At 41.0% G+C, this 22,689-nt stretch overlaps 1 long non-coding RNA gene across 2 annotated transcripts in view; it reads right to left on the bottom strand.

Moving 5' to 3' along the window:
• The window catches only part of LOC120247507, a 73,536-nt gene extending 55,322 nt beyond the window's left edge, over window positions 1-18,214 (bottom strand). The window contains exon 1 of one of the 2 annotated variants that reach the window (XR_005532332.1): window positions 18,082-18,214. This is a non-coding gene — a long non-coding RNA (uncharacterized LOC120247507). The remainder of the gene's footprint in view (window positions 1-18,081) is intronic. The other variant, XR_005532333.1, reaches the window with a different exon arrangement.
• Window positions 18,215-22,689: the final 4,475 nt, after the last annotated feature.

The raw sequence follows: 22,689 nt of genomic DNA, 5'->3' as shown, positions 1-22,689 counted from the left end.
GTCTAGTACAGGAAATGTGACTCTGAGATTCACTGGCTGGCCACACCAGGGAAGGCTGCACAGACGCTTCCCTAATCATGTGTTTGCAATGATTATGTACGGTTTTGTGCTTTGCTTTGCCTTCCCCCTTAATGTTAGCCGGAAATCCATATTTTCTCACTCCAAACTATTCCCTGGGGGAAAAAAAACCTATTTTCTCACAAGAGTTAAAGAAAGAATATGTAATGGAGCCCCGTAGAAATACATACCTCTTGCCTATTAAGGTTCCAGATTCTGAAATTGATTACTCTCTCAACCCTGTGTAGCACAATGCAGAGGAGATGGAGGGAAAATGGTCTGGGACTGTTCATACCTAGCTGTTTACAGTGATTACCTCCCTCTCTCTTTCTTTTCTTTGTTTCTACCTCCCGTACTTCCTTCCTTTTCTCCCTTTTCTCCCTCCTCCTTTGATTACCATTTCTTTGCTAACATAAACCTAGTTTATCATTGTCTGAAGTCAAGAGTAAAGGCCAACTATTAAAAGTTCTGAACGAGAAATTACTTGTAATGTGAGCTACATCCTGTGTATTAACTTCAGCCGTTTGTCTACATTTGGCAAGTCTCTGGGACCTCAAATTCTAGGGAAATGTTTCTAATAATGCTAATATTTTACAATTTGTGAACTAGAGGTTTTGTTTTGTTTTGTTTTATTAAGGTTTAATGTGCTGTTGGAGGACGTTCCTCCACCATTTTGATGTTTCTTCCTTGTGGATGAAATGTAATTCGTTAAACTTCTGACCTCCCTCTTTATTAGGTCTTCCCCTGGGGAGTAATTTATTTGATGGGCAAATTTGAAATGTAAACACCTAGGTATGTTCTGCTCAGCTTCTCTTCTTCCTCTGGGGAGCTAGCAGCTCACAGGAGTTCCAGTTGTGCTCTGTTCTTTAGGGCAAGCTCTGTTCTGCCCCTGCCCAGGGAAGTCTAACATGACCTGGGTAGGGTTCATCTGCCTAATTCTGGAATTCATTTAACTAACCTATGCCCTCCAATCTAGTTTTATCAGTAAAGTTAGATTTTAATTCTCCACGTACCACTCTTGTTTTAATGCGTACATATCTATAACCCAAGTGGGAAAGAGAAGTGCTTTACTGGGATTGTCAGAAACTCATGATATACATCCCATTAGACTAGCTGTTGACTGTCTCATTAGGCATCTTCAATATACATGACTCAAATGCAAGGCTATCCGAATTCTTAAATTTGAAATCTCTCAGAGGAGGACTTTTGGACAGATCCAACAGATAAAATCAGTAAGGGTATGTTGAACACATCACCATCGATCCCCTGGATATAACTGGTATCTATAGACCCCTTCATCCAACAAGAGAATACACATTCTTTATTCACCAAAGTAGACGACATTCTTGGCCACAAGGTAGAGCTTAAGAAATTTAAAAGAATAGAAATGACACCATGTCTGCTCTCAGATCACAATGGAATTAAATAGATATCAATAACAGAAAGAGAACTGGAAACCCCCCAAATTTGTGAAGATTTAAATAACACACTTTTAAATAACACATGAGTCCAATAAGAAACCTCAAGAGAAATTAAAAAATTTTTAGAACTAAATGAAAACAAAAACACACTTTATTGGGTTGTCTGGGTGGCTCAGTCGGTTAAGTGACTGACCACATTTCAGCATGGGTCACGACCTCATGGTTCGTGAATCTGAGTCCTGGCATCGGGCTCTGCAGCTGGCAGCATGGAGACTGCTTGGGATTCTCCCTCTTATTTCTGTCCTTCCCCAGCTTGCACTGGCTCTGTCTCTCTCAAGATAAATAAAATTTTAAAAAAAGAAAAAGAAAGGCAACTTAGCAAAATATGTGGTGAAAGCAGTGTGTAAAGGGAAATTTATAACAGTGCATACATTAGAAAATAAAGCTAAAAACAATATAATTCAAGTTTCTACCTTATGAAATTAGAAAAAGAGTGAATTAAATCCAAAGTAAGCCGAAGAAATAATAAGTATTAGAGCAGAAATCAGTGATATTGAAAACAGGATAGGGTTTCAATAGACAGAATCAAGGAAACCAAAAGCTAGTTCTTTGAAAAGATGAATAAAATTGATAAGCCTATAGCCAGGTTAAAAAAAAGAGGACACAAATTAGAAACAAAATATCAGAAATGAAAGAGGGGCATCATTACAAATCCCAAAGACATTAAAAGGATAATAAAGGAATACGATTAATAATAGCTCTATACCCCCAAATTTAATAACCTAGATGAAATGAACCAACTCCATGGAAAACACAATTTGCCAAAATTCACACAAGAAGAAATAAATGATCTGAATAGGCCCGTTTCTATTAAATAAATCAAATCAGTAATTAATAACCTTCTAAATAATAGTAATACTCTTCTAAAACAGAAAGCACCAAGCCAGGTGGGTGCAATGGTGAGTTCTACCGAACATTTAAGAAATTATACCAACTTTTTTCAATTTCTTTCAGAAGACAGAAGCAGAAGGAATACTTCCTAACTCATTCTATGAGCCCAGCCATACCCTAATACCAAAACCAAAGCCATTACAAGTAAAGTAAACCAGACCAGTTGTTCCCAGGACCATAGACACAAAAATCCTCAACCAAATATTCGCAAATCCAACGGTACATAAGAGCTAGGATTTATCACCAGGTATGCAAGGTTGGTTCAACATTTAAAAATCAATGTAATCCATTACATCAACAAACTAAAAATGAAAAATCACATAAATATATCAATAGGTGGAGAAAAAAACATCAGACAAAATTCATCATCCATTCATGATAAAAGCATTCAGTAAACTAGGAATAGAGGGAGACTTCTTCAACTTGATAAAGATTCTCTCCAAAACCCTTGAGCTAACTAACATCATTCTTAATGGTGAGAAACTCCAAAATTTCCCACTAGGATTAAGTACAAAGCAAGAATTTCCCCTTATACCACCTCTTTTCAAAATTGTACAGAAAATCCATGCTAATGTCATAATTCAAAAAAGAAAATTAAAGCTGTACAGTTGGGGAAAGAAGAAATAAAACTGTCTTTCTTCACAGGTGAGAGGAATAGACAAATTCCTGGACCAATAAGCAATTATAGCAAGGTTAAAGGATACAAGGTTAATATAAAAGAAATCAAGAGCCTTCCTTTATATCAGCAATGAATAAGTGGAATTTGAAATTAAAAATATAGTACCATTTACATTAGCACCCCCCCGAATGAAATACTTAGGTATAAATGTAAGAAAATATGTATAAGACCTATATGAAGAAAATTACAAAACTAATGAAATTAAAGAAATAATGGAGAGATAGTCTATATTCATGGATAGGAAGACTCAGTTTTTCCCAGTTTGACCTATAGACTTAATGTAATCCCAATCAAAATCCCAGCAAGTTATTTTGTGGATATCAACTACTTGATTCTAAAGTTTATATAGAGAGGTAAAAGAACCAGAATAGCCAACACATTATTGAAGGAGAACAAAGTTGGAGAACTGACCTGACCTGACTTCATCACTTACTACAAAGTTACAGAAATCAAGACAGTATTGTCTCGGTGAAAGAAGAGACAAATGGATCAATGGAACAAAATAGAGAGCCCAGAAATAGACCTAAATAAATACTGTCAACTGATCTCTGACAAAGGAACACTGGCAATACAATGAAGCAAAGGCAGCCTTTTCAACAAATGGTGCTGGAACATCTGGCTATCCACAAGCAAAAGACGAAGCTAGACACTGACCTTACACCTTTCACAAAAATTAACTCAAAATGGATGGTAGGCCTACATGTAAAATGCAAACCTATAAAAATCTTAGAAAACACTACAGGAGAAAACATAGATGACCTAGGGTATGGTAATGACTCTTAAGATACAACACCAAAGACACAATCCATGAATGAAATAACTGACAAGCTGGACTTCATGAAAACTAAAAACTCATTCTCTCTGAAAGTGTGAAGAGAATGAGAACACAAGTCACAGAGTGGAATAAAATATTTGCAAGAGACATATCTGATAAAAGACTATGATCCAAAATATACAAAGAACTCTTAAAATTCAACAATAAGAAAACAAACAACCTGATTAAAAAAACATGCCAAAGAGGGGCACTTGGCTGGCTTGGTTGATAGAGTATGCAATCTCATGTTGGGTGTGGAGTCTGCTCAAAAATAAATAAATAAGGGGCAAAAGACCTTGACATCTCACCAAAGAAGATACACATAGATAGCAACCAAGCACATGAAAAGGTATTTCACATCCCATGTCATCAGGGAAATTCAAATGAAAACAACTATGAAATACCACTACAAACCTATTAACATGGCCCAAATCTGGAACACTGACGTCATCAAATTCCGGAGAGGATGTGGAGCAACAGAAATTCTCATTCATTGCTAGCTAGAATGCAAAGTGACACAGTCACTTTGGAAGACAGTGTGGCAGTTTCCTACAAAGCTAAACATCATCTTACTCCAGGATCCAGCAATTGCACTCCTTGGTATTTACCTAAAGGAGCTGGAAGCTTATGAATGCACAAAAACCAGGACATGGATGTTTATAGCAGCTTTATTCATAATTGCTAAAACCTGGAAGTAATGAAAATGTACTTCAGCAGGTGAATGAATAAATAAACTGTAGTATCAGATAATGGAATATTCAGTGCTAAAAAGAGGATTGTGCTTTCTATAAGATTGAACAGACATTGCTGGGATTGTATATAGGAAGCTCAGAAAATACTAGATTTATCCTCTTAAAAATAAGTTACTGTCCCCTCCAATAATTCAGCCATTTTCCTGGTTGTATGGTTTCTGCGCTGTCATCTGGATTTAGGAATCCCAATAGTAGATTCCACAGTGCCCATTTTCAGTCTGTTCTTTATGTGACACATGTTCTCACAGTCCTTTGTGTGGGCAGTAACGTGACTGAGCAAAAGGAAACTTGAGTTACTATCTCCTTTGAACTTCCACAGCTGTTGGACCTTCCTTTATAAGATGCTGGTTTTGGGTTTTTTTCCCCCCACATGATACGGTTATTTCTGGTTTTAACTTGTCTTCTTTGATGGCAACTTCTTCTCTTGGCAACTCTTGGCCAGTTGTATGTCCTTGTGTTCTTTGTATTCCCAAACTGTGTAATATTTCTCAAATTTCGGTAATTATTTTGAGGAACAGAAGAGAATGTGAGCAAAGAACACAGAAGGAAAGCTAGGAGGGAGAGCGGAAGGAAAGAGGGTAAACAGACGAGGGTGGGTGCATTAGGGTCGCACGGCCGTAGACAAGAAGGCAAATACATGGGAAGGGAACATGTGTTGTGCCAATAATTCAGGCAGCGCAGTGACTCCAGCAGCCACAGTAGAGGCATCCTACCGTGGTCCATACGGAGAGCTGCAACCGCGGGACCAGAGACCGTGCTTTATCCAAGCTCTACTTGTGGATGCTCCTTTTGCAAAGCTCAGAAATCTACTCACGAAAGTTACTAGAGGGATATAGGGACTCAGGAAACCTAAGGGCAGGAAATGTGGCTTATATGCAAAACGACCTGGAACCAGGCACTGAACAGTGAGCAGAGGCCAAGTCAGAATCACGTTCACACAAGTCTTCTCTGGAACCCCATGGTTTCTGGTCTCTTCTTCTCCCTGTGTCTCTGCTTGTTTATTTTTTTCTTTCTACAGATTGATTTCTTCAGTTTATCCTCCTGTGCCTAGCTCATAACCGTCATCTCCAAGTGCCCGCCTCAGCCCTTTACTTGACCGGACCTTGAACTTAACAGGAGCTAGCTTATGAAGTCTCTCTGTGTCCCAACCTCAAACTCTCAGGAGATGGAATTTATGTGCCTCTCTCCCAGGCACCCTGGCCCCTGTCAGTCTGTGGTACTCACCACGATGTCATTCGGCACTGGGGAAGGGCAGGGTCATACCTGCTTTCGTCTGAAGCCATGGCAGACTCTTGCATAGACACGGGAGGACGATTATTGGCATCTTTAGGATTCTGCACACCCCTAGAAATACAATCAAGGTGGAGGATCCCCCAGCCTCGGGTGAACTTTCATCCTAGTTGGACTTGATTTGGGCTTAAACTTAAATGGAGTTTGAGTGAAAGTTGTCTTTCTGTCATAATAGTACGGTTTTTCAGATTTTTGTTCTAGGCAACATAAGGCTGGTTAAAGGATTTTATCTGAGGATCTCTGCTTCTAGGAAGATGGAGTGACATACTTTTCTATTCCACCCGCTGGGTACAACTAAAAACCCTGAAAAAACCTTTTATAAAACAGACCTACGAAGAAAGGTAGAGAGAGGAAGGCAGAACAGCTAGGGACCTCGGACCTTGGAAACAACACTGGGGTGAATTTCCTATTTTCCTTTGCCTTCTGTATCACAGACACGGAGCTGAAGAAGCCAGCAACCTGGAAACACCAAAGGCCACAGACACAAAAAGTGCCCAGGAAAACCGTGGTCTCTCTACCCACAGGACCAGGGAAGGGGCAGTCTAAGAGGACAGAAAACTTTTGGACAACAGCCACTCTACAGTAGCCACCACCACAGAACACTGTTCTCCTCTAACTTCGACCAACAGAGCGTGGCGTCCAGACTTCAACCCTCACCAGGCTGTCACAAGGCACTCCACCTTCCACTGGAAGTCAGGACTTTTGTCTTCTAGTGGTAACAGGACCACCTCAGTGTCACCATGTGGGGAGCTGGAACACCCTTCCTGCCAGAGGAAGCCACCTAAAACAGGTTTCAGTAAGATCCAGGGTCTCATAACCTAATACAAAATGTCCAGATTTCATTAGAAAATCATTCAACAATAAGGGTTTCAACTGTACAGTTACTAAAATCTAAACCAGAAAAATAAAGGCCAAGAAATGCTCGTGACAAGTATTTCATCTTTTTGAAGAAAATGTTTATTTATTTTGAGAGAGATAGTGAACGGGAGAAGGGCAGAAATAGAGGGAGAAAGGATCCAAAGCAGGCTCAGTGCTGACAGCAGAGAGCCTCATGCAGGGCTAGGACTCACCAACCATGAGATCATGACCTAAGCTGAAGTCAGATGCTTAACCGACTGAGCCACCCAGGTGCCCCTAAAGTATTTAATCTTACAAGTAACTTAGATTGGAGAGAAATTTAAGTGATTTCAGTCCTCAGTTGTTTATTTCAACGTATTCAAGAATGCTAATAGGTAGAAGCAGGTAGAGACTTACGACCATTATGCCCTGAACTTATGCTGTGCTGCATATATGAAAGACAGAGCCCTTGGGAGGAGAACTTGAAAGAATAGAATGGAAGGAACAAGATTATCCAGAGAACCATGAAGCAGTGGTCTTGAATTATAAGACCAAACCATCAAGATGTACAACGGGATCTATACACTGGGGAATTTTTCTGGAAATATCTGGAAAATAATCGTACGCTAGTAAGATTCTTGGAGGTAGGAGTATGGTTTTGCTTTCACTGGAGAAGGATTTTATATTTTTCTAAGTAAGTAGATGGTCTGTTTAGTTGCCCATGTCAGTAAATATTAAAAATGCTTTAAAAAAATCTTAAAAATTTCCATCTCTCATATATATTGTTGTTGCTGATCATTCCACAGATTTATGGATGAATTTTGAGCATTTTTCCAAAAATGGAAAAGATGACATTCTTAAGTGAAGAAAAACACTGCCAGTTCTTTAAATGATTTATTTTGCACCACTCCCATCCCCCAGGTCTGGCACTCTTTAGCGCTCACGTATCTGTAAAAGGGGTATGGGGAATGAATGAGCTGTTTAATTGTGTAACCAAGTTTGGCTTCTTTTAATGTCTGAGAAAGGGAAAAGAAAGATCAGATGTGTTGACTTAAGGGTAAGTAATAAATGAATGCTTTTGAGTGACTAGATGAGTATCAGAGAAATGGTTTGTGCAAACTTTGGTTTCTGCCTGCTGCTGCTGCCCACCCAGAATGCTCTCTCTATAAAACCGCCAGTCTTGCTCTCCTCAAGTTCAGCCTTCCTGAATTTACCATATAAACTTTTAATGAGTGCCCTATTTGCAAACCTCCCTTCCGGACTGGAAAACACAAGTTGATAGGGAACGTCTATGCTTTTTTTTTCTTGTAACTTCCCTTTCCTTGTATTCCCCCCGCTGAAACTTATCAAGGCAGGAATCTCTCTCTCTCTCCCTCTCTCTCTCTCTCTCTCTCACACACACACACACACAGACGCGCGCGCGCGCACACACACACACACACACACACACACACACACACACACACACACCAGAGACAGTACACTTAGGGGCCAAAGGAAAACAGACAGCCGGCCTTTACAGCGGTAGTCTATAGCATTGTTACACTGATTTCAGAGTGAAATGAGGTCAAATCACTCTGTTGTATAGCTAACGCTAATATGACAGTTATTTGTTATCTCACTAAAGCTGGAAAAGAAAAAAATAAGGTTTTAGAAAACAGTGAAATGCGTTAAGCACTTTGATTAAAAAAATAACTGAAATTTAAATTTAAAAAATAAGTAAATGAATAAAAATAGTACCTGCTTTAGCCTATGTGGAAGTTTTTAGACATAAAACAAAAGCTTCTTAGTAAATGCTAGAGTCTACCTAATTGTTGAAGGATAAAGTGACCTATAATGATACCTGGAAACAAAAGGATGAAAGAGTTGGGATCTGTTATATTTTGATTTAAAGTAAGCAACTAGAACGCAGTAATGCTATTAGTCATCTTTTAAGATAATTTTACAAATTGAGAAAAGATATGATTGACCTGTTCAAACAAAGCAAAGCCACTTAACCCTCAGTATTATTCCCTTCTTTTTGTCTATTCTGTCTTTCCTCTGCAATGTACATACAAAATGTGAATTAAATTTATATCTGAATGAAAGAAGACTAAAATATGAAAAAAGTTATTCAGTTATGTTGAATTAGTAGATCAGCCATTATTACAACCCCTCAAATTTGCATATTGTAAGAGCAGCACAATTAAAACAGGGTATTTTGAGACTCTTCATGTTGTTGCTACTGTTTGTCAACTGCTTTTCAAACACTGAAATGACAGCAAATCGGGCAACCAATACAAGTTTGATTATGTCACTGAAGAACTATAATGCTCTAAAGAAAAGCCGTTCTTTTTTCATGCCCTCTGTAAAGAATACAAATAAATATGATCAAACAAATAAATTAAAATGAGCCAAAATCAAGAGTCAGACGCTTAACTGACTGAGCCACCTACGCACCCAGGAAATCACTTCTGATCTCATTATCGTGATAAAATTTTCATTTTGGCTCATTTTCTCCCGATCTTGACCCCAAGCAGTCGTTACTATTTTTCAGACAAATTGTGTTTTCTTTTGTCTTAACAATATTTTACCCTAAAATCTATTTTTTATACAATTGTAATAATTGCTGTTTGTGATAGTTTTAATAATCTCATTTATGGGAACTTATCACATAGAAAGTATTCAGCAAAGAAAAAATACTTTATAAAGACGTTTGTGACACCCTCACCACTCACATATAATGAAATAATACAAAATGATCACATAATATGTTAGTGAATAACATAGGAGCAAAATAATAAATACAATCATTGTCCAGCAATGGTAAATCATGGCCTATAAACTGTATGGAATATGACATTAGTGCTTTCAATAGTGGCTGAAAGGCTGAATGCTCAGATTCACTCTTTGCTCCTCTCCAGGGACTCTAACGGTCAAGTTGAGTGTCACGGGAGGTTGAGTGATATTTCTGTGCTGCCTTCTGTGTTATGTTTCCAACAAAAAGTCTTATTTGACAGACAGAATGTTGAGAAGACAATGAGTAAGAGAGGCCTGGGGAGGGCAGTTAGAACAAAAGTGAAATACACCCTAAAATGTGGCCACAAGCAGAGAAGAGTTGACAAGTTGTAGATGTTATTCTTTCCTCTCAGGTTTTTATGTAATGAGGAACTAAAGTGCTGGTCTGAGCACTGAGTCACTAAGATGACTTAGGTCATCTGGCTTGGGAAACCAGAATTAGGCAATCTGGATATAGGTCACAATGGCAAAGATACATTGTGGAGGGACTCATTACACTTCACTGAGGTGCTCACTTGAGATGCTGGCCTCAGGCAGCCTGGGTGGGGCTGGTCCCACGCAAATCAGAATGTCCAGCTCCCAAGGCAAACTGCAAATGCTCCTTCCATGGAAAGAGCCACAGCCATGGCTGATGCCCACAGTATCCTTGCTGTTCTGACCTATATCCATACAGGCAGGGCTAACTGGCCAGGTCAGATTTAGACTTTTGGTTTTCATGGGATATACTTATTCCACTGGCAATATATTTAAGAAATGTCTTAATTTAAACTTTATTTATTTTGAGAGAGAGAGAGGGAATGCAAGCGAGGGAGGGGCAGAGAGAGAGGGAGATAAAGAGAATCCCAAGGAGGCTCTGTGCTGTCAGCATGGAGCCCAAGGTGGCACTTGATCCCATGACCCTGGGATCCTGACCTGAGGGGAAATCAAGTCAGATGCTTAACTAACAGCCACCCAGGCACCCCTAAGATATGTTTTAATTTAATGTCATTATTAGTTTAACAAAGGTCCCTCAATATATGTAAAAATTAAACTAAAAATAAAGGTGGATTAGGGTTTTCAATACTATGTTCATTGTTCATTGATACGTCATTCATAAATGTTCTATTTCACTTATTCATAGTAAGTTAAAGGAAAATGCCTTACATTTTAAATGTCATACTTATTTTGAAATGAATATCAAAAATGATTGCAAAATATTTTAGTGCAATGAGATAATAGCCTACAATATTAATCTATACTTCTTTTTTTGGTCTCCCCTGTGGCCCCTAATGTGCTCCTCGGCCAGGCAGCAGGGAGGTAATACTAACATTTCTGGGGGGTTGGTTATTAGAATAGCAAGGCAAGGACTAACAAGTAAGGGGCTCGAAAAAAAGTCAACGTTCGGCTTCGTGTTCTCAAATAACACATTTGACATTCATTGCAGGGATAGCAGTTGGAGAGAAAAAGTGTTTTGAGTTGTAGGAAAATCAGCATCAAAAATCAGAACTCTATAGGTCGAAAGTATACCTAATCCTCTGCCACAAACAGGAGGTAAAGGGGGTGATTACAGAGATCCAGGTAGCCCTCCTTCCAGGACTTGACAAGGTTACTTCAGTCCGGGGGAAGAAGAGAGCGGACAAGAAAGCCACGATTAGGGGATGAAAAGAGGGAATGAAGGACTCCATGTAGGAGTGCGCTGCAACTCTTTGTTTCCTTGGTGGGAACTGGGCGAGGGGCGAGGTTCCAGATTTCTCCTACATGACAGCGTGGGTCATGATGTCTAGGCAAAGTGGCAAGGAGAGCATCTAAAGCCATACCCTGACCCTAAGATGGACACAGAGACAGGCAGAGAGGACTGTTGAACAGCTGGAACCCCACAGTCAGGACGAGAGTGATGCAGACCTGCCAAGGAGCTTAGACTGTGGACCAGATGGGATGCTGGCCATGGGACTATGGACTATAGCCGTCCCGCACTAGAGGCCAGTGAGAATGAGGACAAGCAGGAAATGCCAGCATGGGCAGAGGACAGCCGGGCCCCGAGGCACACCTGCTGCCTATGCCTGGAGGTTATAGGTCTTTCTGTATCTCGGATACAGCGTTGGAGAAATAGAAAGGGGATGGGAAGAGCATTCTGAATTGGCCAAGGAAATTCTGCTTGATAGCATTACTTGTATGTCATCAGTGAAAAGAGGGCTCAAGAAAGAAAATAAGTCTAGTTATAGAAAACTGTTTTTTGCCTACCTGTACTTGCAGGCTATGAGATTCAATGTCTTTACATAGTTATTAGTACAAAGACTTTGTCAAAAATTTATCTCAGAACCTGTCACATCCAAATAAAATGAAGCATCTTAAAATACTCACATATAAAAGGTTAAATATCAACCCTTGGAGGGAGATTTTCATTATACAAATTCATTCCATCAAAATTTAATGCATTTGGAAGGGGATCTTGCTCAGTTTCCACAGCGTTCTTATGACATAAGTGTCAGCGCTGTTATAGTGGTATCCTTTGTGGAGAAAAAAAAATATTGTAACACAAAACTAAGTTTAAATGAGGACTTTGATTCAGGTTAGAACTTTGCTTTTTCTCTCTTTGCGGAAATAGGTGTATTCTGAATATTGGGTCACTATTAAGGGGATTCTCTATCTGGTTCTTTGAGAAGAGCTTTCAGCTTTGAATGTGGAGGTGCTCTTCCAGCTATGATGGTTCTTTTTTTTTTTTACTGATTAATTTTGAAATAGACAGAGTGCAAGCAGAGAAGGAGCAGAGGGAGTGGGAGAAACCCAAGCAGGCTCCACACTGTTGACACGGAGCCCGTCTTGGGGCTCGAAACCATGCAACAGTGAGATCGTGACCTGAGCCGAAATTAAGAGTCAGAGGCTCAATGACTGAGCCACCCAGGTACCCCCCAGCTATGGTGCTTCTGCAGTCTCATGGACATAGCTAACTGTCCACAGGTATGCAACTGACCCAGGCTGGGCCAATCAGATTCTTTGTTCCTGATATTCAGAACTTAAAAACAGAGGCTAGGAGTTTTGGTAACTGAGACACTGGAAACTCCTGTGGTGAGGTTCCCAGAGCAGCCCTAAGTGGATCCTGAAAGCTTGGTTTTCAGCAATCCTTGGATTTCATCAGCTTTTTTAATATCATCTTTCCATCGGTTTTGCTTAAGTTAACTAGATTGGTTAACTATAGATTGATTTCTAGTCCTTAAAACCAAAAGAGTCTAGACTCCTACTTAGAAACAATGTAGGCAACAAGGCCTTACTCCAATGATCTGGGTGAAATCAGGTCTTGCTTGCGATGCTGGCCTCTATTTTCCTGACTGAATACACAGCTCACGTTAAACGTGTATCACATACACCATACAAAGGGTTCTTTCTGAAATCAGCTCACAAAGGTTGTTGAGGCAACCCTGAAAAACTTAGCCCTTGTTCCTGGAGTCTTTTGTTTTTTTAAGAGAAAAATGATTTTGTTTTTTCATCCTAAGTTAGATCACCACAATTACTTACTAATGGCATGTATGCACCTGTTGGGTATTACAGAACTTCTCGAGCCTTGGAATCAGATTAGACACCACCATCCTTGTTTCCTGTTCTAAATTGATGTTTCCAAGTCATGCTTGCTTATTTTTTATCACAGCAATCACTGACAACTAAGCTTCGCAAGATATGGTGTTCTGGAAACAAATACAGTGTGATCTCATGTTAATGTTGTGAAACTATTTCGAATGAGCTGTTTGTTTCTTGTCCGATAAATGGTGCTGTATTTCTCTCAAAAATATGAAGCAGCCTGGGGCTTCCTCTGTGACCCGGCTGTAGTAATTCTGTCGATTTTTTGTTTGTATACATTTTGAAGATAGGTCACTGGACATCTAGTATTATAATTGTTAAGCTTCTCATGGTGGGTTGGATGCTTTTAACACTAAGGAAAATCTGTCTCTAAAAATGCTTCTTCCCTACATTGTTTGATAAGAGGATTTCTGAAAACGTGTCTGTTTTGGTGAAACTGTTCTTGACAGCGTTTTAAACCTGTTCTAGACAATATTTATATGTGCTTCCTGATAAGAAAATATGAGGGCTGCTTGAAGGTGGAATTAAGATTCCAGAATACTCTTTTATGGCTTATTCCTGTCTATTCTGTAAAATGTTATTTAAAAAATTAACACCGAGTTTTGGAGAGCACTAACCGGCCCCCACACCCTTCTGCATAGGTCTGTTCTTTGGAGTCCTGCTCTGTCCCATGGTATCTGCCCATTGCAGGAAACCTCTCATCCCTGGCCCCGCCATTACTTTCCATTTTGCCTCCCCTCCCTTTTCCCTTGGAGACCGGAAGTGTACTCTTTAGGTAGAAGGGAAGAGACTGCAAATAAATGTCTTACGTACAAAGTTTTATTTATGAAATGTCAAAGTCTGTGGAGGGAAACTGTGGGCTGCCTATTTCTCATGAGACATGTAAAGAGCTTGCGTCTCCCTCCTGTCCTTACAATAAGGAAAAGCTGAAAATCGAGAACCACACTCAGATTCCTGAGGATGCAGATGGCAAGGCCAGACGTTGCCTCAAGTATTAAAGAGATACGTGAATGCAGAGAATCACGGTTTAATGGGAGCAGAAGGCAGTCCCAGGGTAGAAAAACTTACACTAATTGATGAGTTGCTGGAGGCTCAGTGCAGATGAGCTGGAGAGGTGAAGTCTCTAGGCAGTTCAGTCTTCAGGGTCTGCCCTAATTTTGTTGGTTTTACCTCCCAGTGCCCCACCAAGTCCTCAGGGTGAAGATCAAAGAAAAATCTAGTGTGTCTGGTGGCAGGGAGGGGTGGGGGCTCTTTGAAATCTGCCCAAGCCTTCTCTTCTTTTCACAAAATCCTGCCCGATGGAGACATTATTTACCAGAATTTCCCTGATTTAGGGGCAGGGAAACACCCCGCTATACCTCCCTGTAGCCTTCCATGTGGGAGAAGAAAGACACCCAACTACTGCCCCTCACGCCTTCCTGTTTCATCTAAAGTTGAGGAGGAGCGCGTTTGAAGATCACATCCCAGGAGCACAGGCTCACCAGAAGGTTGGGACCTGGTCACAGGACTAATAGAACACTTCCCGTCTCCCCATGTTACTACCACATAGACTGTGCTCCTGTGTAATAACTGGGGATTACAACAGGCTTATCTGTAAGCCTCGGATTCTACATGAGAAGGAGTGTCTAGGGAAACCCAAAAACAAAAGGGGAGGCAAAAAGCAATAAAAGTAGAAGAAATTTTAGCCTCGGACATGTGCTGCTACAACAGTAAATGCAGTCGGACTTCTGTACAGACATGAACAGAAAGTTGGTGAGTTGCCTTGACCCAGGATCTGATCAGGCAACCTCAGATCCAAGTAGGAGGCCTTACCCTTCTCATAGAGTCAACGTAACTCTGCTATCTAAGTTAAAATATTCCTGCATTTACAAGTGTCCTAACTGGTCACTTGACAAAATTCTCTTTACTTTACAAATAGTGTTCTTAGAAATTACATATTGAATAGTATGCAGGGACATGTATAACTTGCAGTCCATAAAGAATGGCAGTAACTAGAACACGTGAACTCAACCCTGCCTCCTCACAGGATGATAGTGGGGATGAAATAATGGAACATAAACAAAAGATGAACAAATGATGTAAGAAAAACCAAAAAAAAAAAAAAAAAAACGACATCATTAGATTGAGAAACTTAGAGCATTAAATATGTTATTTCCTAACAAACTGCTATCTTCACGGTTTTCAAGAGTAACTATGAACAAAATAAAAACTAATATTTTTTTTATAGGTGTGTTCTGAAAAGCCAGTCTTTGAGATGTGCCTTATTTCAACAGCCACCATCTAAGACACAGTGGAATCCAGGGTCTATGAGCTGAAAGACCCTCTTAGTTCTGGGGCTCTACTGTTGGAATAGAGGGTTGCTGGCATTCTATTGGATTTGTAAACTGTGGTAGTAGACTAAACTTCCTATTCCTTGTGCCTCAGGAAAATAAAACTTAAGAAGGGATTTAATAAGATACTTGAGGCTTAGGTTTTTATAAAGGAGTATCTTCCTATAAACATTGTCACATTATTTTAAAAATCAGCTTTGAGTTTAGATTTTCACTTTTTTTGGGGGGGGCACTAATATTGTCTTTAACAAGAACATGGTTGCCAAGACTCATCCATTTGAAGTCTTCTAGGAGAGATTACACTGGTTAAATAATTTTCACAAATTAAAGACATTATATTAGATATAGTAAATCTACAATTATTCACTGATAACCAAAAAGATCATTATATTAAGTATAATAAATTTTCTAGATATTTATATTGTCTTACATCTCTTGATTAAGTTAGAACTTTGGTAGCAAGATATGGTTTAAATATTTGATTTGTGGTACGTCTAAACATAGAAGTTATGTCTACTGAAAGTGACTTTATACTGCGGCAAAAGACATTTTTGACACATTTCCTTTACATTTTATTCAGAGCTGAGCTTTTGGGCTTGAGAGTTTTATTGCCAATTTTATAAATCCACAAGGCATTTTTTTTTTGCTATGTTAATTTATTTTTTTTCTTAAATAGTTTATTGTCAAGTTGGTTTCCATGTAATACCCAGTGCTCATCCCAACAAGTGCTCTCCTCCATGCTTATCACCCCCCTTTCCTTCTCCCCCACCCCCATCAGCCCTCAGTTTGTTCTCAGCATTCAAGAGTCTCTCATGGTTTGCCTCCCTCCCTTTCCTCAACTATTTTTCTTTCTCCTCCCCCATGGTCCTCCGTTAGGTTCCTCCTAATCCACCTACACCTGCAAACATATGGTATCTGTCCTTCTCTGCCTGACTTATTTCGCTCAGCATAACACCCTCAAGGTCCATCCGTGTTGCTACACATGGCCAGATTTCTTTTTTCTCATTGCCATGTAGTATTCCATTGTATAAATATACCACATCTTGATCCATTCATCAGCTGATGGACACTTACTCTTTCCATGTTTTGGCTATTGTTGAGAGTGCTGCTATGAACATTGGGGTACATGTGCCCCTATGCATCAGCATTTCTGTATCCCTTGGGTAAATTCTTAGCAGTGCTATTGCTGGGTCATAGGGGAGTTCTATTGTTAATTTTTCTACAAGGCATTTTGATACAAGAGTAAAGAATGGAAATAATATAAACAAATTTATAATAGAGTTTTATGAGTGGTAGCTGGGAATGAGGAATTGTGTAACATTGAGCAAAATTATACACCTTGTCCACATGCTGTGTCCATTTAAAATTGGAAATTTTATCATAAAGAGAAACAAATCTCTTCTGTTAGATCCATAAGTTGCTGTTTTGCTTTTGAATTTTTTTATTAAAAATTTTTTTTGAATGTTTATTTTAGAGAGAGAGAGAGAGAGAGAGAGAGAAAGGGGGGAGGGACAGAGTGAGAGGGAGACACAGAGCCCCAAGCAGGCTCTAAGCTCTGAGCTGTCAGCACAGAGCCCAACTCAGGACTCAAACCCACTAGCTGGGAGCTCATGACCTGAGCTGAAGCCGGTGCTCAACCAACTGAGCCACCCAGGCACCAGCAGGTTTTTTTTTTTTTTTTTTTAATGTGGAGAGAGAAAGCAGAGAAAAAGAATTGTAGACAGAGAAAAGATCCTGAGCAATGGTAAGAATGTGAGAGAAAACAAGGTATGACAAAACTAAGGAATTCTGTGTAGCAGAGCACAATCAGGGGTAGTGTGTAATGGGGGAAGAGCTTAGAGACTTCAGCAGGGGCCTACAACCAAGTCCGAGCAGGGAGACATGGGCGCCAGAAGAGCCGGAAGAGGTCAGGGTGCCGGGGACGGGAGATTCCTGCCGGATGGAGTTTCCTCTTAGGAAAATGGGAGACAGAGGTAAGATTCCAGGTGGTGGCATCTCGGGGCTATGGCTGCAGGACAGCTTGCTAAGGCTGAGCAGGTGCTTTTAATCTTCTCATTTACAGAACACAGTTTTCCAAATTATAGGACGCTTACATATGGTAATCATCCTAGGTGGTGTGTGGATGAACATTTTTAATCGCTGTGTTACAGAAAAAGATAGCTCCCATAGCACAACCGGGACCTTCTGGATGTTACTGCTCATCCATAAATTAAACAGTTTAAATGAAATGGTTTATTTTTAATTTTTATTATTTTCATTATTTTAAAAATGTTTTATTTATTTATTTTGAGAGAGAGAAAGCATGCGAGCAGGGGAGGGGCAGACAGAGACCGAGAGAGAATCCCTAGCAGGCTCTACACTCCACGCGCCCCTGGACACTGAAATGTGCCTAACGAGAAAACGTGTCCCCCAGAATAAGATGGACCTGGACATTATTACATTGTCTGGCAAGGAGGAACCTGCGCCGAGACCCAAACAGAATACTGTGTGTTCACACATACTAAGGCGTCATCTTTATTAAGTTACACGAAGACGCGAGTAACGTCCTGAGCGATCCAAGCCCCAGCCTAAATCAGAATTCAGATCATGAGGCTCTTAATGGGAAAAAATTAGTACTTACTTTGTGAATTGTGGTCTTAATCTGTGTTCTCTCTCGCAGATACTAAACTGTTACTGAGGTACCTGCCTCGGGGGCAACCAAATAGCCGTGAGCCGCCTCCATGCCAATAACCCCCCTTGCTGACGGCTCAGAACACACTTCCGGGGGGGGAGGGGCGGGTAAGTGGAAGGGCGGGTCCGAGGGCGGCCGTGGCGGAAGAGGGGGTCACCCAGAGGCCCCGGCAGCTGGTTGACCCAGAGCCGGATTGGTAATCAAGTTCCCCACCCCTCCACTGTCCCTGGAATGTTCCTTCCGCCCACCACTTCCACGGCGGGGGGTGGGGGCGGGGGGAGGGGGAAGGGGACGCTTTTCAAGGGCACAGCCCTGACAGCGCAATGTGTTGCTTAGCCCGTCTAGAAGATACACGCGGCGGAACCCCGTTAAGGCCTGTATAAACGCGTGAGATGCTGGAGGCGGAGACGCGCAGGCCTCACCACCGCCGAAGACAAGCCTCGTAAGTAAGCCCCCTTGCTCACTGTAAAACTGCCGCCCGGCCGCCTGGAGGTTTTCCATGTCTCCTTCCCCTCCCTCTACTACGCCGATTTCAACTTTCTGCGCGGAAGCCCCCCATCCTACAATAGTCGTAGGTGGAGGCAGGAAGTAGAATAAGAGAGACCAGGGGCTGGGGGTCAGGGAGGGCATGGGCAGTTACTGCTTAATGGGTGCGCAGTTTCGGTTTGGGCTGATGAAAAAGTTCCGGAGATGGATGGTGCCGATCATTGCCCATCACTGTGAATGTACTTCATGCCCTTGAGCTGTACACTTAAGAATGGCTAAAATGGGGGACGCCTGGGTGGCTCAGTCGGTTGAGTGTCCGACTTTGGCTCAGGTCATGATCTCATGGTTCGTGGGTTCGAGCCCGGCGTCGGGCTCTGTGCTGACATTTAGCTCAGAGGAGCCTGCTTCAGATTCTGTGTCTCTCTCTCTCCCTGACCCTCCCCTGCTCACGCTCTCTCTCTCTCTCTCTCTCTCTCTCTCTCAGAAATAAATAAAACACATTAAAAACATTAAAAAAAAAAGGAATGGCTAAAATGGTAAATTTTATGTTAGGTCTATTTTACCACAAAACAAGAAAAAAAAAAAACCCTGGGGCGCCTGGGTGGCTCAGTTGCTTAAGCGTCAGACTTGGTTTTGGCTCAGGTCATGGTCTCCGGGTTATGTGTTGGAGCCCCATGTGCGGCTTTGCACTGACAGTGTGTTGCCTGCTTGGGATTCTCTCTCTTCTTGCTCTGGCCCTCCCCAGCTTGCGCTCAATCTCTCTCTTAAAGTAAATATTAAAAAAAAATAGACTTCGTACTAATTCAGTGATAACAGAACACTTGGAGTCTAACGCACTGGGTCTTTATCCCTGGGTCCTCCCACAGTCTTGCGCGAGCTGCAGGTCTTGCAAGATCTTTCAGGAACTTAACTCTTTGTACTACTCAGTGTACGCCTTGTTTTGCCCGAGTCGCGGGTCCCCAGAGACCACCAAGGAGCGGGCACGGATGCAGGTACAAAAGGGTCTTTATTACAAGCTCGAGCAGGGGCTCACCCGTCTACTGTCCCAGCAGCAGCAAAGTGAAGCCCTGAACAGTGGCGAGCAGGGTTTTTATGGGGGAAGGGCGGGGGTGTTACCGTGCACACGTTGTACGTTTTGCATCATTACATAAGCACCAGTCATAATTGTACAATGCCCATAGTAACAGCATAGTAACCGTTTTGACCATTTAGTATCTGCGAGGTGTCCGTTACTTTTGGTGGGACCCAATCATGACCTTTGAGAGTCTTTAAAAATGACCAGTTTTGAGGTGGGCTCAGAGAATCTATGTGGGGCTTATGCAAGCATTGATTAATTGGCAAGTTTGTACAAAGTAACTACCTGCAGTTCCCAGCCCTGACTCCTCTCCAAGACTACAGGAATGTTACACATTTGTTTTGACTGGCAGATCGGAGGGCCGTCCGAGGGTGGCTTCAGCTGAGGCTTTTCCTGGAACTGGGACTACGTGCAGCCTGAGGTTGTTTCTAATGGAGGACTTAATTTCAGGCTCCTCAGACTCTCTCAGAGAACCTCAGAATCAGGCCTGGGCTGTGTGGCACATACCAGCCTCCATTCTGTATCTCTTCCCTTCTCCTGAGCTTCAGTGCACTGGAAACATAACTCTGCCTCCTTTAGCCAACATTTCCGGTCCCTACCCTCACTGGATAAGCCTGGAGACCACATGCCAATCAGTTCAAGTAAATAGGGGCCCACAGGGACAGGGGAATTGCTCCCTGATTTAGGATACCAGTTTCAGCCAGGAAGGACCTACTAGTGTAAGATGAATATTATATATTATAATATAAGATATATCACAGTATTCTGAAATGAACTTTTTACTTTGTGTTTAATCCCCTTACAGGAAGCTGATGGAAGGGAGGGGCCAGGTCTTAAAAGTGTATGTTCCTAGAGCCTAATGCTGTGCCAGACACATAGGAGTAGGTATTCAGGAAATTTGTGCAGTTGAACTAGGGATCTTCAAATCAATTACAGCAGTTAAACTAACATTTAGTAAGTAAGTAATAGATAACGTTAGTTATCTATTGCTGTGTAATAAGTTATCCCAGATTTAGTGGTTTAAAACACTAATAATCATATATTACTATTTATAGTTTTTTCTGGGTCAGAAATTCAGGGTTAGCACAGGAAAGAGGGCTTAATGACGACTGGGACTTGAAGGCTGGGGACTGGAATCATCTGGAGTCTCATTCACTCCCATGTCTAGTGCTTGATGTTGGTGTGAACATGTCTGGGTTCTCCATGTGGCCTAAGCTTCTTCCCAATATGGTGGCTGGGCTTCAAGGGTAAGCATCCTAAAAGAGAGAAAGAAAGAGAAGCAGAAGCCATATATTTCCTTGTATGACTCAGAAGTTACACAGCATAACTTTTGCAACTTTTGCAACAGTTGCAAGGTATGCCTAGAGTCAAGAAAAGGAAATAGACCCTAGCGGATGTGTGTCAGTCTCACTTGGTGAGAAGAACATTTTGGGGGTGGGGGGTCATGTTAAATGTGGCCATCTTTAAAAAATACATTTGCCACAGAGCTTGTAATGTGTTAGAGACTGTGTTAATGCCTTTCTCTAGGCTTTTCTTTCATTATTCAAGGTTGATTGACCTGTTAACTTGTTTTTTTCCATGAGTATTTATTGAACACTCACTGCCAGGGAATAAAGTTAGGCGATAAGGAGAGGGGAACCAAACAGAAGTGGTTTCTGCCCACATAAAGATTGTGGTCTGGTGATGGAAGAAGGCATTGTAGCCATTTTATTCATGTGAAGAATGAAGCCTGAGTCAGATGATAGACTCACGGCTCGACAAGGGTATGAAAGACTTCCATAAGGACCACCATTCTTAGTAGGCCATGTTGACCAGATGGTGGACCATTCTAATTTTAAAGCTGTCCAGGATATAAAAGAGGAAATTTCTGATGATAAAAGCTCATGGCAGTTCAAGCTCATTTCTCTCTTGTCTGGTTTTCTGTCAAGCCACAGAAGTGGTCAGGTCTCTCCTTACAAAAACCTGTTTTATATTAAATAATTATTATCAAGTCACTTAACAGCTCTTCCCTTTTCTAGCTCAATTTCCTTAACTTTGAAACCTTTCCTCATGGGCTGTTGTTTATTCTGTAATCATTTTATTGTTTTGTCTTGTTTCTGTAGGGAATCTCAAACTGTCCACAGTATTTTGAGTAAGCCAAGAAGCCACGGGGGTGAAAGAATAACATGTGGGCTCCAAATGCTTTTCTGTGAGTACACACTGATAACACTGGCTCTTAATGTGACACCACCTTGTATCTTAGAGTTCACTGACTCTAAGTGAGTTCTAGATCACATGTGTAGTCTTCTGTAGTTTCTGCTTTTTTCTTAAATGACCATGTTTACCACCGCCGATGGAATTAACACTTTACCAACTGAAATAGGGTCTGGGATCTTATTTTCTTATTTTGATGCCTTAAATAGTTTTTAGCTTTTTTTCTGGCCTACCATTGAGTGTTTGAATCTAATATGTTTAGACAAACTAGTTCTAAACGCCCTTGAACCTGGTTTCTTTCATTCCTCAAATATTTATTGAATACCTCCTGTGTGCCAGATGGTGTACAATGCGCTAGGGGGTCAAATACCCAGCAAAAGCTGACATGGTGCTTGCATTCTCAGAATCTAGTGCTCTCTCACCAAGGGAACTAGATGTTGATTGAATTCTAGACCAAGAAAATGCCTGCTTCCTAACAGGTACAACTGTGTGCTCTTATGGAAGCATGTGAGAGTTGGATCATGGAGCCTGATATTTTAGTTAAATAAACTTTTAATTTTTGAACAGTTTTAGATTTACAGAAAAAGTGAGAAGATACTACAGAGCAGTCCCATATGCCTGGTGCAGTTTCTCTGTTATTAACATCTTACAGTAGTATGCTTTGTTACAGTTAATGCACAATATTAGTATGTTTTCATTCAAATCCATAATTTATTCAGATTTCCTTAGTTTTCACCTACTGTCCCTTTTCTGTTCCAGCATTCTGTCTGGGTTATCACATCGCATTTAGTCATTCTGTCTCC

This window comes from Hyaena hyaena, unplaced genomic scaffold, assembly GCF_003009895.1.
Source record: "Hyaena hyaena isolate Hyena2069 unplaced genomic scaffold, ASM300989v1 scaffold_527, whole genome shotgun sequence".
In the NCBI taxonomy this organism is placed as follows: domain Eukaryota; kingdom Metazoa; phylum Chordata; class Mammalia; order Carnivora; family Hyaenidae; genus Hyaena; species Hyaena hyaena.
The sequence above is the reverse complement of the archived record's forward strand: the minus strand, read 5'-3'. Positions and strand labels throughout refer to the sequence as shown.